The sequence below is a fragment of the Somniosus microcephalus genome, unplaced genomic scaffold, assembly GCF_052327205.1.
Source record: "Somniosus microcephalus isolate GS21.2 unplaced genomic scaffold, FLI_Smic_1.0 unresolved_chr1, whole genome shotgun sequence".
Classification (NCBI taxonomy): Eukaryota; Metazoa; Chordata; class Chondrichthyes; order Squaliformes; family Somniosidae; genus Somniosus; species Somniosus microcephalus.
This window is the reverse complement of record NW_028225179.1, coordinates 50,207,249-50,218,347: the sequence shown is the minus strand read 5'-3', so window position 1 is coordinate 50,218,347 and position 11,099 is coordinate 50,207,249. Positions and strand designations below refer to the sequence as shown.

The 11,099-nt window shown below is 56.6% G+C and overlaps 1 protein-coding gene across 1 annotated transcript in view; it reads left to right on the top strand.

Annotated features, from left to right (window-relative positions):
• Nucleotides 1-906: 906 nt before the first annotated feature.
• The window catches only part of LOC147094936 (uncharacterized), a 30,198-nt gene continuing 20,005 nt past the window's right edge, over nucleotides 907-11,099 (top strand). Inside the window, exon 1 of the mRNA XM_085974556.1 lies at nucleotides 907-1,085. The gene's annotated coding sequence lies outside the window, so the exon portion shown is untranslated. The remainder of the gene's footprint in view (nucleotides 1,086-11,099) is intronic.

Genomic DNA, 11,099 nt, shown 5'->3' with positions numbered 1-11,099 from the left:
CAATGCAGACACGATGGGCCGAAGGGCCTGTTTCTGTGCTGTATAACTCTATGACTCTATGACTCTAGCACCAATCACAGTGGGGAGAAACAGGGCACGTGTTCTGTGTATGGATCCACCTTCAACCAATCGTCCAGCTTGTGAGACTGGTGCGCCCACCTGAATCAACAATGTTAATGTGGGGACTGTGGGAATGGTTGCAGTTGCCCATCTGAGGTAGAGACTCATGGATACAGTCACACCGGGGAGAGGCCATTCACCAGCTGAGCGTGGACAGAGAGTCACTCACTCATCTCACCTGCTACAATGCCAGCATGTTCATAATTAGGAGAATCTGTTCACTGCTCTGAATGTGAAAAGGGATTCAATCGATCATCCCATTTACTGACACACCAGCACAGTCACACTGTCGTGAGACGGTTTAGATACTTGGCATGTAGGAAGCGATTGACTCTCTTTTCCCAACTGTTGACACTCCAGAATGTCCACATAGAGAACAGTTGCTTTACTCTGACTGTGAGAAAAGCTTTCAAAAATCAAAGCAGCTGATGCACGAACAGCCCATTGATACTGGAGAGAAGCTGTTCAATATCCTTTGTGTGGGAACACATTTACCCCACCTGCCGAGTCTCCAGTGAGTTCACATGTGACTGCAGTTATTAATCACATTCCTGACTGAACCATGGCAGCGTGCACTTGTGTTTCTGTGTGAACTATTGCTGAATTTTCTCTTAATCTGATCACAGAAAAACCATTCTCCATTCACTCATGGGGATGTCAATGGCGGGGCTGTTGCCCAGCATGCCCCGCGGGCGAGAATGTGCCCCATTCACCGGTGGAGCCCAGCGCGCAGGCGCGGTGTACGCCTGAATTTGGAGCATGCGCAGTGTGACTGTGATCAGGCCTTTGTGAGGGCTGGAAGCGGATTGCGGATACGGACGCGGTTTTTGCGCCGATTACGAAACAGCGGGACGCAGTGAGATAACGCACCCGGCGGCTGGGTTTTATAAGTACCTGGTGTAGGCCGCAAGGCCCCGAATAGGAACCGACAGGTTCCGCGTTTGGAACTGCGCGGCTTTTTCCCGGTAACAAGCCCGGTTTAACGTTTCGCCATCTTTGTAGAGGAATGCTGCACTGTTCAACGCGCCGCCATTTTGATTCACCGAGCGGTAGAGAGCATGCGCGGCCATCTTTGTAAAGGAGCAAAGTGTTGTAGCAGTAGTGGCTTCAGGGTCCCAGTGCTCAGGAGTGAAATCATTGATTTTATTCTCACTCTGCACACAGGGGCTTTCTCACCATCTCTCCTGATGGCGCTGGGAGGGGCCGGGTTACGGTTTGCAGCCCACAGAATTTTAACAGAAAGGCCCCAAATGTGCTTCCCTTGTGCTCAGAACAGATCCCTGAGACCACTGTTAGTTCAATAAAGGGTGCAGAAGGAGTTTAGATGAAAGGACAGCGACCTGAAACGTTAACTCTCTTTCTCCTTCCAAAGATGCTGCCTGAGTATTCCCACCAGTGTCTGCTTTTACTTCAGTTTTCCAGCTACCGCAGTATTTTACTTTTGTACAAGTGTAGAACTGAACCCAGTCAGAGTCAGCACCTTCAGGGGAGGAGAAGGAGGGGAAGTCGAACTGAACCCAGCCAGAGTCAGCATCTTCAGGGGAGGAGAGAGAGGGGAACCAGTGAGTGTGGAACTGAACCCAGCCAGAGTCAGCACCTTCAGGGGAGGAGAGAGAGGGGAACCAGTGAGTGTGGAACTGAACCCAGCCAGAGTCAGCACCTTCAGGTGAGGAGAGGGAGGGAAACCAGTGAGTGAACTGAACCCAGCCAGATTCAGCACCTTCAGGGGAGGAGAGGGAGGGAAACCAGTGAGTGTAGGACTGAACCCAGCCACAGTCAGCACCTTCAGGGGAGGAGAGAGGGGGGAACCAGTGAGTGTAGAACTGAACCCAGCCAGAGTCAGCACCTTCAGGGGAGGAGAGGGAGGGGAGGAGAGGGAGGGGAACCAGTGAGTGTGGAACTGAACCCAGCCAAAGTCAGCACCTTCAGAGGAGGAGAAAGAGGGGAACCAGTGAGTGCAGAACTGAACCCAGCCAGAGTCAGTACCTTCAGGGGAGGAGAGGGAGGGGAACTAGTGAGTGTAGAACTGAACCCAGCCAGAGTCAGCACCTTCAGGGGAGGAGAGGGAGGGGAACTAGTGAGTGTAGAACTGAACCCAGCCAGAGTCAGCACCTTCAGGGGAGGAGAGGGAGGGGAACCGGTGAGTGTAGAACTGAACCCAGTCAGAGTCAGCACCTTCAGGGGAGGAGAGGGACGGGAACCAGTGAGTGTAGAAATGATCCCAGCCAGAGTCAGCACCTTCAGGGGAGGAGAGAAAGGGGAACCAGTGAGTGTAGAACTGAACCCAGCCAGAGTCAGCACCTTCAGGGGAGCAGAGAGGGGGGAACCAGTGAGTGTAGAACTGAACCCAGCCAGAGTCAGCACCTTCAGGGGAGGAGAGGGAGGGGAACCAGTGAGTGTAGAACTGAACCCAGCCAGAGTCAGCACCTTCAGGGGAGGAGAGGGAGGGGAACCAGTGAGTGTAGAACTGAACCCAGTCAGAGTCAGCACCTTCAGGGGAGGAGAGGGACGGGAACCAGTGAGTGTAGAACTGAACCCAGCCAGAGTCGGCACCTTCAGGGGTGGAGAGGGAGGGGAACCAGTGAGTGTAGAACTGAACCGAGCCAGAGTCAGCAGCTTCAGGGGAGGAGAGAGAGGGGAACCAGTGAGTGTAGAACTGAACCCAGCCAGAGTCAGCACCTTCAGGGGTGGAGAGGGAGGGATACCAGTGAGTGTAGAACTGAACCCAGCCAGAGTCAGCACCTTCAGGGGAGGAGCGGGAGGGGAACCAGTGAGTGTAGAACTGAACCCAGCCAGAGTCAGCAGCTTCAGGGGAGGAGAGAGAGGGGAACCAGTGAGTGTAGAACTGAACCCAGCCAGAGTCAGCACCTTCAGGGGCGGAGAGGGAGGGGTTCCAGTGAGTGTAGAACTGAACCCAGCCAGAGTCAGCACCTTCAGGGGAGGAGAGGGAGGGGAACCAGTGAGTGTAGAACTGAACCCAGCCAGAGTCAGCACCTTCAGGGGCGGAGAGGGAGGGGAACCAGTGAGTGTAGAACTTAACCCAGACAGAGTCAGCACCTTCAGGGGAGGAGAGGGAGGGGAACCAGTGAGTGTAGAACTGAACCCAGCCAGAGTCAGCACCTTCAGGGGAGGAGAGGGAGGGGAACCAGTGAGTGTAGAACTGAACCCAGCCAGAGTCAGCACCTTCAGAGGAGGAGAAAGAGGGGAACCAGTGAGTGTAGAATTGAACCCAGCCAGAGTCAGCACCTTCAGGGGAGGAGAGGGAGAGGAACTAGTGAGTGTAGAACTGAACCCAGCCAGAGTCAGCACCTTCAGGGGAGGAGAGGGAGGGGAACCGGTGAGTGTAGAACTGAACCCAGCCAGAGTCAGCACCTTCAGGGGAGGAGAGGGAGGGGAACCAGTGAGTGCAGAACTGAACCCAGGCAGAGTCAGCACCTTCAGGGGAGGAGAGTGAGGGGAACCAGTGAGTGAACTGAAACCAGCCAGAGTCAGCACCTTCAGGGGTGGAGAGGGAGGGGAACCAGTGAGTGTAGAACTGAACCGAGCCAGAGTCAGCAGCTTCAGGGGAGGAGAGAGAGGGGAACCAGTGAGTGTAGAACTGAACCCAGCCAGAGTCAGCACCTTCAGGGGTGGAGAGGGAGGGCAACCAGTGAGTGCAGAACTGAACCCAGCCAGAGTCAGCACCTTCAGGGGTGGAGAGGGAGGGGAACCAGTGAGTGTAGAACTGAACCCAGACAGAGTCAGCTCCTTCAGGGGAGGAGAGGGAGGGGAACCAGTGAGTGTAGAACTGAACCCAGCCAGAGTCAGCACCTTCAGGGGAGGAGAGTGAAGGGAACCAGTGAGTGTAGTACTGAACCCAGCCAGAGTCATCACCTTCAGGGATGGAGAGGGAGGGGAACCAGTGAGTGTAGAACTGAACCCAGCCAGAGTCAGCTCCTTCAGGGGAGGAGAGGGAGAGGAACTAGTGAGTGTAGAACTGAACCCAGCCAGAGTCAGCACCTTCAGGGGAGGAGAGGGAGGGGAACCGGTGAGTGCAGAACTGAACCCAGTCAGAGTCAGCACCTTCAGGGGAGGAGAGGGAGGGGAAACAGTGAGTGTAGAACTGAACCCAGTCAGAGTCAGCACCTTCAGGGGAGCAGAGAGGGGGGAACCAGTGAGTGTAGAACTGAACCCAGCCAGAGTCAGCACCTTCAGGGGAGGAGAGGGAGGGGAACCAGTGAGTGTAGAACTGAACCCAGCCAGAGTCAGCACCTTCAGGGGCGGAGAGGGAGGGGAACCAGTGAGTGTAGAACTTAACCCAGACAGAGTCAGCACCTTCAGGGGAGGAGAGGGAGGGGAACCAGTGAGTGTGGAACTGAACCCAGCCAGAGTCAGCACCTTCAGGGGAGGAGAGGGAGGGGAACCAGTGAGTGTAGAACTGAACCCAGCCAGAGTCAGCACCTTCAGAGGAGGAGAAAGAGGGGAACCAGTGAGTGTAGAATTGAACCCAGCCAGAGTCAGCACCTTCAGGGGAGGAGAGGGAGAGGAACTAGTGAGTGTAGAACTGAACCCAGCCAGAGTCAGCACCTTCAGGGGAGGAGAGGGAGGGGAACCGGTGAGTGTAGAACTGAACCCAGCCAGAGTCAGCACCTTCAGGGGAGGAGAGGGAGGGGAACCAGTGAGTGTAGAACTGAACCCAGGCAGAGTCAGCACCTTCAGGGGAGGAGAGGGAGGGGAAACAGTGAGTGTAGAACTGAACCCAGCCAGTGTCAGCACCTTCAGGGGAGGAGAGGGACAGGAACCAGTGAGTGTAGAACTGAACACAGCCAGAGTCAGCACCTTCAGGGGAGGAGAGGAGGGTGAGCCAGTGAGTGTAGAACTGAACCCAGCCAGAGTCTGCACCTTCAGGGGAGGAGAGTGAGGGGAACCAGTGAGTGAACTGAAACAAGCCAGAGTCAGCACCTTCAGGGGTGGAGAGGGAGGGGAACCAGTGAGTGTAGAACTGAACCGAGCCAGAGTCAGCAGCTTCAGGGGAGGAGAGAGAGGGGAACCAGTGAGTGTAGAACTGAACCCAGCCAGAGTCCGCACCTTCAGGGGTGGAGAGGGAGGGCAACCAGTGAGTGTAGAACTGAACCCAGCCAGAGTCAGCACCTTCAGGGGTGGAGAGGGAGGGGAACCAGTGAGTGTAGAACTGAACCCAGACAGAGTCAGCTCCTTCAGGGGAGGAGAGGGAGGGGAACCAGTGAGTGTAGAACTGAACCCAGTCAGAGTCAGCACCTTCAGGGGAGGAGAGGGAGGGGAAACAGTGAGTGTAGAACTGAACCCAGCCAGAGTTAGCACCTTCAGAGGAGGAGAAAGAGGGGAACCAGTGAGTGTAGAACTGAACCCAGCCAGAGTCAGCACCTTCAGGGGAGGAGAGGGAGAGGAACCAGTGAGTGTAGAGCTGAACCCAGCCACAGTCAGCACCTTCAGGGGAGGAGAGGGAGGGGAACCAGTGAGTGTGGAACTGAACCCAGCCAGAGTCAGCACCTTCAGGGGAGGAGAGGGAGGGGAACCAGTGAGTGTAGAACTGAACCCAGCCAGAGTCAGCACCTTCAGGGGAGGAGAGTGAAGGGAACCAGTGAGTGTAGTACTGAACCCAGCCAGAGTCATCACCTTCAGGGATGGAGAGGGAGGGGAACCAGTGAGTGTAGAACTGAACCCAGCCAGAGTCAGCTCCTTCAGGGGAGGAGAGGGAGAGGAACTAGTGAGTGTAGAACTGAACCCAGCCAGAGTCAGCACCTTCAGGGGTGGAGAGGGAGGGGTACCAGTGAGTGTAGAACTGAACCCAGCCAGAGTCAGCACATTCAGGGGAGGAGAGCAAGGGGAACCAGTGAGTGTGGAACTGAACCCAGCCAGAGTCAGCACATTCAGGGGAGGAGAGGGAGAGGAACCAGTGAGTGTAGAGCTGAACCCAGCCACAGTCAGCACCTTCAGGGGAGGATAGAGAGGGGAATCAGTGAGTGTAGAACTGAACCCAGCCAGAGTCAGCACCTTCAGGGGAGGAGAGGGAGGGGAACCAGTGAGTGTAGAACTGAACCCAGCCAGAGTCAGCACCTTCAGGGGAGGAGAGGGAGAGGAACCAGTGAGTGCAGAACTGAGCCCAGCCAGAGTCAGCACCTTCAGGGGAGGAGAGGGACAGGAACCAGTGAGTGTAGAACTGAACACAGCCAGAGTCAGCACCTTCAGGGGAGGAGAGGAGGGTGAGCCAGTGAGTGTAGAACTGAACCCAGCCAGTGTCTGCACCTTCAGGGGAGGAGAGTGAGGGGAACCAGTGAGTGAACTGAAACCAGCCAGAGTCAGTACCTTCAGGGGTGGAGAGGGAGGGGAACCAGTGAGTGTAGAACTGAACCGAGCCAGAGTCAGCAGCTTCAGGGGAGGAGAGAGAGGGGAACCAGTGAGTGTAGAACTGAACCCAGCCAGAGTCAGCACCTTCAGGGGTGGAGAGGGAGGGCAACCAGTGAGTGTAGAACTGAACCCAGCCAGAGTCAGCACCTTCAGAGGTGGAGAGGGAGGGGAACCAGTGAGTGTGTAACTGAACCCAGTCAGAGTCAGCACCTTCAGGGGAGGAGAGGGAGGGGAAACAGTGATTGTAGAACTGAACCCAGCCAGAGTTAGCACCTTCAGAGGAGGAGAAAGAGGGGAACCAGTGAGTGTAGAACTGAACCCAGCCAGAGTCAGCACCTTCAGGGGAGGAGAGGGAGAGGAACCAGTGAGTGTAGAGCTGAACCCAGCCACTGTCAGCACCTTCAGGGGAGGAGAGGGAGGGGAACCAGTGAGTGTGGAACTGAACCCAGCCAGAGTCAGCACCTTCAGGGGAGGAGAGGGAGGGGAACCAGTGAGTGTAGAACTGAACCCAGCCAGAGTCAGCACCTTCAGGGGAGGAGAGTGAAGGGAACCAGTGAGTGTAGTACTGAACCCAGCCAGAGTCATCACCTTCAAGGGAGGAGAGGGAGGGGAACCAGTGAGTGTAGAACTGAACCCAGCCAGAGTCAGCACCTTCAGGGATGGAGAGGGAGGGGTACCAGTGAGTGTAGAACTGAACCCAGCCAGAGTCAGCACCTTCAGGGGAGGAGAGGGAGGGGAACCAGTGAGTGTAGAACTGAACCCAGCCGGAGTCAGCACCTTCAGGGGTGGAGAGGGAGGGGTACCAGTGAGTGCAGAACTGAACCCAGCCAGAGTCAGCACCTTCAGGGAAGGAGAGGGAGGGGGACCAGTGAGTGCAGAACTGAACCCTGCCAGAGTTTGCATCTTCAGGGGAAGAGTGAGAGGAGAACCAGTGGGTGTGGAACTGAACCTAGCCAGAGTCAGCACCTTCATGGGAGGAGAGGGAGGGGAACCAGTGAGTGTTGAATTGAACCCAGCCAGAGTCAGCACCTTCAGGGGAGGAGAGGGAGGGGAACCATTGAGTGTTGAACTGAACCCAGCCAGAGTCAGCACATTCAGGGGAGGAGCGGGAGAGGAACCAGTGAGTGTAGAACTGAACCCAGCCAGAGTCAGCACCTTCAGGGGAGGAGAGGGAGGGGAAGCAGTGTGTGCAGAACTGAGCCCAGCCAGAGTCAGCACCTTCAGGGGAGGAGAGGGTGAGGAACCAGTGAGTGTAGAACTGAACCCAGCCAGAGTCAGCACCTTCAAAGGAGGAGAGGGAGGGGAACCAGTGAGTGTAGAACTGAACCCAGCCAGAGTCAGCACCTTCAGGGGAGGAGAGAGAGGGGAACCAGTGAGTGTAGAACTGAACCCAGTCAGAGTCAGCACCTTCAGTGGAGGAGAGGGAGGGGAACCAGTGAGTGTAGAACTGAACCCAGCCAGAGTCAGCACCTTCAGGTGCGGAGAGGGACGGGAACCAGTGAGTGCAGAACTGAACCCAGCCAGAGTCAGCACCTTCAGTGGAGGAGAGGGAGGGGAACCAGTGAGTGTAGAACTGAACCCAGCCAGAGTCAGCACCTTCAGGGGAGGAGGGAGGGGAACCAGTGAGTGCAGAACTGAACCCGGCCAGAGTCAGCACCTTCAGGGGAGGAGAGGGTGGGGAACCAGTGAGTGTAGAACTGAACCCAGCCAGTGTCAGCACCTTCAGGGGAGGAGAGGGAGGGGAACCAGTGAGTGTAGAACTGAACCCGGCCAGAGTCAGCACCTTCAGGGGAGGAGAGGGTGGGGAACCAGTGAGTGTAGAACTGAACCCAGCCAGAGTCAGCACCTTCAGGGGAGGTGAGGGAGGGGAACCAGTGAGTGTAGAACTGAACCCAGCCAGAGTCAGCAGCTTCAGGGGAGGAGAGAGAGGGGGACCAGTGAGTGTAGAACTGAACCCAGCCAGAGTCAGCACATTCAGGGGAGGAGAGCAAGGGGAACCAGTGAGTGTGGAACTGAACCCAGCCAGAGTCAGCACATTCAGGGGAGGAGAGGGAGAGGAACCAGTGAGTGTAGAGCTGAACCCAGCCAGAGTCAGCACCTTCAGGGGAGGATAGAGAGGGGAATCAGTGAGTGTAGAACTGAACCCAGCCAGAGTCAGCACCTTCAGGGGAGGAGAGGGAGGGGAACCAGTGAGTGTAGAACTGAACCCAGCCAGAGTCAGCACCTTCAGGGGAGGAGAGGGACAGGAACCAGTGAGTGTAGAACTGAACACAGCCAGAGTCAGCACCTTCAGGGGAGGAGAGGAGGGTGAGCCAGTGAGTGTAGAACTGAACCCAGCCAGTGTCTGCACCTTCAGGGGAGGAGAGAGAGGGGAACCAGTGAGTGTAGAACTGAACCCAGCCAGAGTCAGCACCTTCAGGGGTGGAGAGGGAGGGCAACCAGTGAGTGTAGAACTGAACCCAGCCAGAGTCAGCACCTTCAGGGGTGGAGAGGGAGGGGAACCAGTGAGTGTAAACTAAACCCAGTCAGAGTCAGCACCTTCAGGGGAGGAGAGGGAGGGGAACCAGTGAGTGTAGAACTGAACCCAGACAGAGTCAGCTCCTTCAGGGGAGGAGAGGGAGGGGAACCAGTGAGTGTGGAACTGAACCCAGTCAGAGTCAGCACCTTCAGGGGAGGAGAGGGAGGGGAAACAGTGAGTGCAGAACTGAACCCAGCCAGAGTTAGCACCTTCAGAGGAGGAGAAAGAGGGGAACCAGTGAGTGTAGAACTGAACCCAGCCAGAGTCAGCACCTTCAGGGGAGGAGAGGGAGAGGAACCAGTGAGTGTAGAGCTGAACCCAGCCACAGTCAGCACCTTCAGGGGAGGAGAGGGAGGGGAACCAGTGAGTGTGGAACTGAACCCAGCCAGAGTCAGCACCTTCAGGGGAGGAGAGGGAGGGGAACCAGTGAGTGTAGAACTGAACCCAGCCAGAGTCAGCACCTTCAGGGGAGGAGAGTGAAGGGAACCAGTGAGTGTAGTACTGAACCCAGCCAGAGTCATCACCTTCAAGGGAGGAGAGGGAGGGGAACCAGTGAGTGTAGAACTGAACCCAGCCAGAGTCAGCACCTTCAGGGATGGAGAGGGAGGGGTACCAGTGAGTGTAGAACTGAACCCAGCCAGAGTCAGCACCTTCAGGGGAGGAGAGGGAGGGGTACCAGTGAGTGCAGAACTGAACCCAGCCAGTGTCAGCACCTTCAGGGAAGGAGAGGGAGGGGGACCAGTGAGTGCAGAACTGAACCCAGCCAGAGTCAGCACCTTCAGGGGAGGAGAGGGAATGGAACCAGTGAGTGTAGAACTGAACCCAGCCAGAGTCAGCACCTTCAGGGGAGGAGAGGGAGGGGAACCAGTGAGTGTAGAACTGAACCCAGCCAGAGTCAGCACCTTCAGGGGAGGAGAGGGAGGGGAACCATTGAGTGTAGAACTGAACCCAGCCAGAGTCAGCACATTCAGGGGAGGAGCGGGAGAGGAACCAGTGAGTGTCGAACTGAACCCAGCCAGAGTCAGCACCTTCAGGGGAGGAGAGGGAGGGGAAGCAGTGTGTGCAGAACTGAGCCCAGCCAGAGTCAGCACCTTCAGGGGAGGAGAGGGTGAGGAACCAGTGAGTGTAGAACTGAACCCAGCCAGAGTCAGCACCTTCAAAGGAGGAGAGGGAGGGGAACCAGTGAGTGTAGAACTGAACCCAGCCAGAGTCAGCAGCTTCAGGGGAGGAGAGAGATGGGAACCAGTGAGTGTCGAACTGAACCCAGCCAGAGTCAGCACCTTCAGGGGAAGAGAGAGATGGGAACCAGTGAGTGTCGAACTGAACCCAGCCAGAGTCAGCACCTTCAGGTGCGGAGAGGGACGGGAACCAGTGAGTGCAGAACTGAACCCAGCCAGAGTCAGCACCTTCAGTGGAGGAGAGGGAGGGGAACCAGTGAGTGTAGAACTGAACCCAGCCAGAGTCAGCACCTTCAGGGGAGGAGGGAGGGGAACCAGTGAGTGCAGAACTGAACCCGGCCAGAGTCAGCACCTTCAGGGGAGGAGAGGGTGGGGAACCAGTGAGTGTAGAACTGAACCCAGCCAGAGTCAGCACCTTCAGGGGAGGAGAGGGTGGGGAACCAGTGAGTGTAGAACTGAACCCAGCCAGAGTCAGCACCTTCAGGGGAGGAGAGGGAGGGGAACCAGTGAGTGTAGAACTGAACCCGGCCAGAGTCAGCACCTTCAGGGGAGGAGAGGGTGGGGAACCAGTGAGTGTAGAACTGAACCCAGCCACAGTCTGCACCTTCAGGGGAGGAGGGAGAGGAGAACCAGTGAGTGTAGAACTGAACCCAGCCAGAGTCAGCACCTTCAGGGGAGGAGAGGGAGGGGAACCAGTGAGTGTAGAACTGAACCCAGCCAGAGTCAGCAGCTTCAGGGGAGGAGAGGGAGGGGAACCAGTGAGTGTAGAACTGAACCCAGCCAGAGTCAGCAGCTTCAGGGGAGGAGAGGGAGGGGAACCAGTGAGTGTAGAACTGAACCCAGCCAGAGTCAGCACCTTCAGGGGTGGAGAGGGAGGGGTACCAGTGAGTGTAGAACTGAACCCAGCCAGAGTCAGC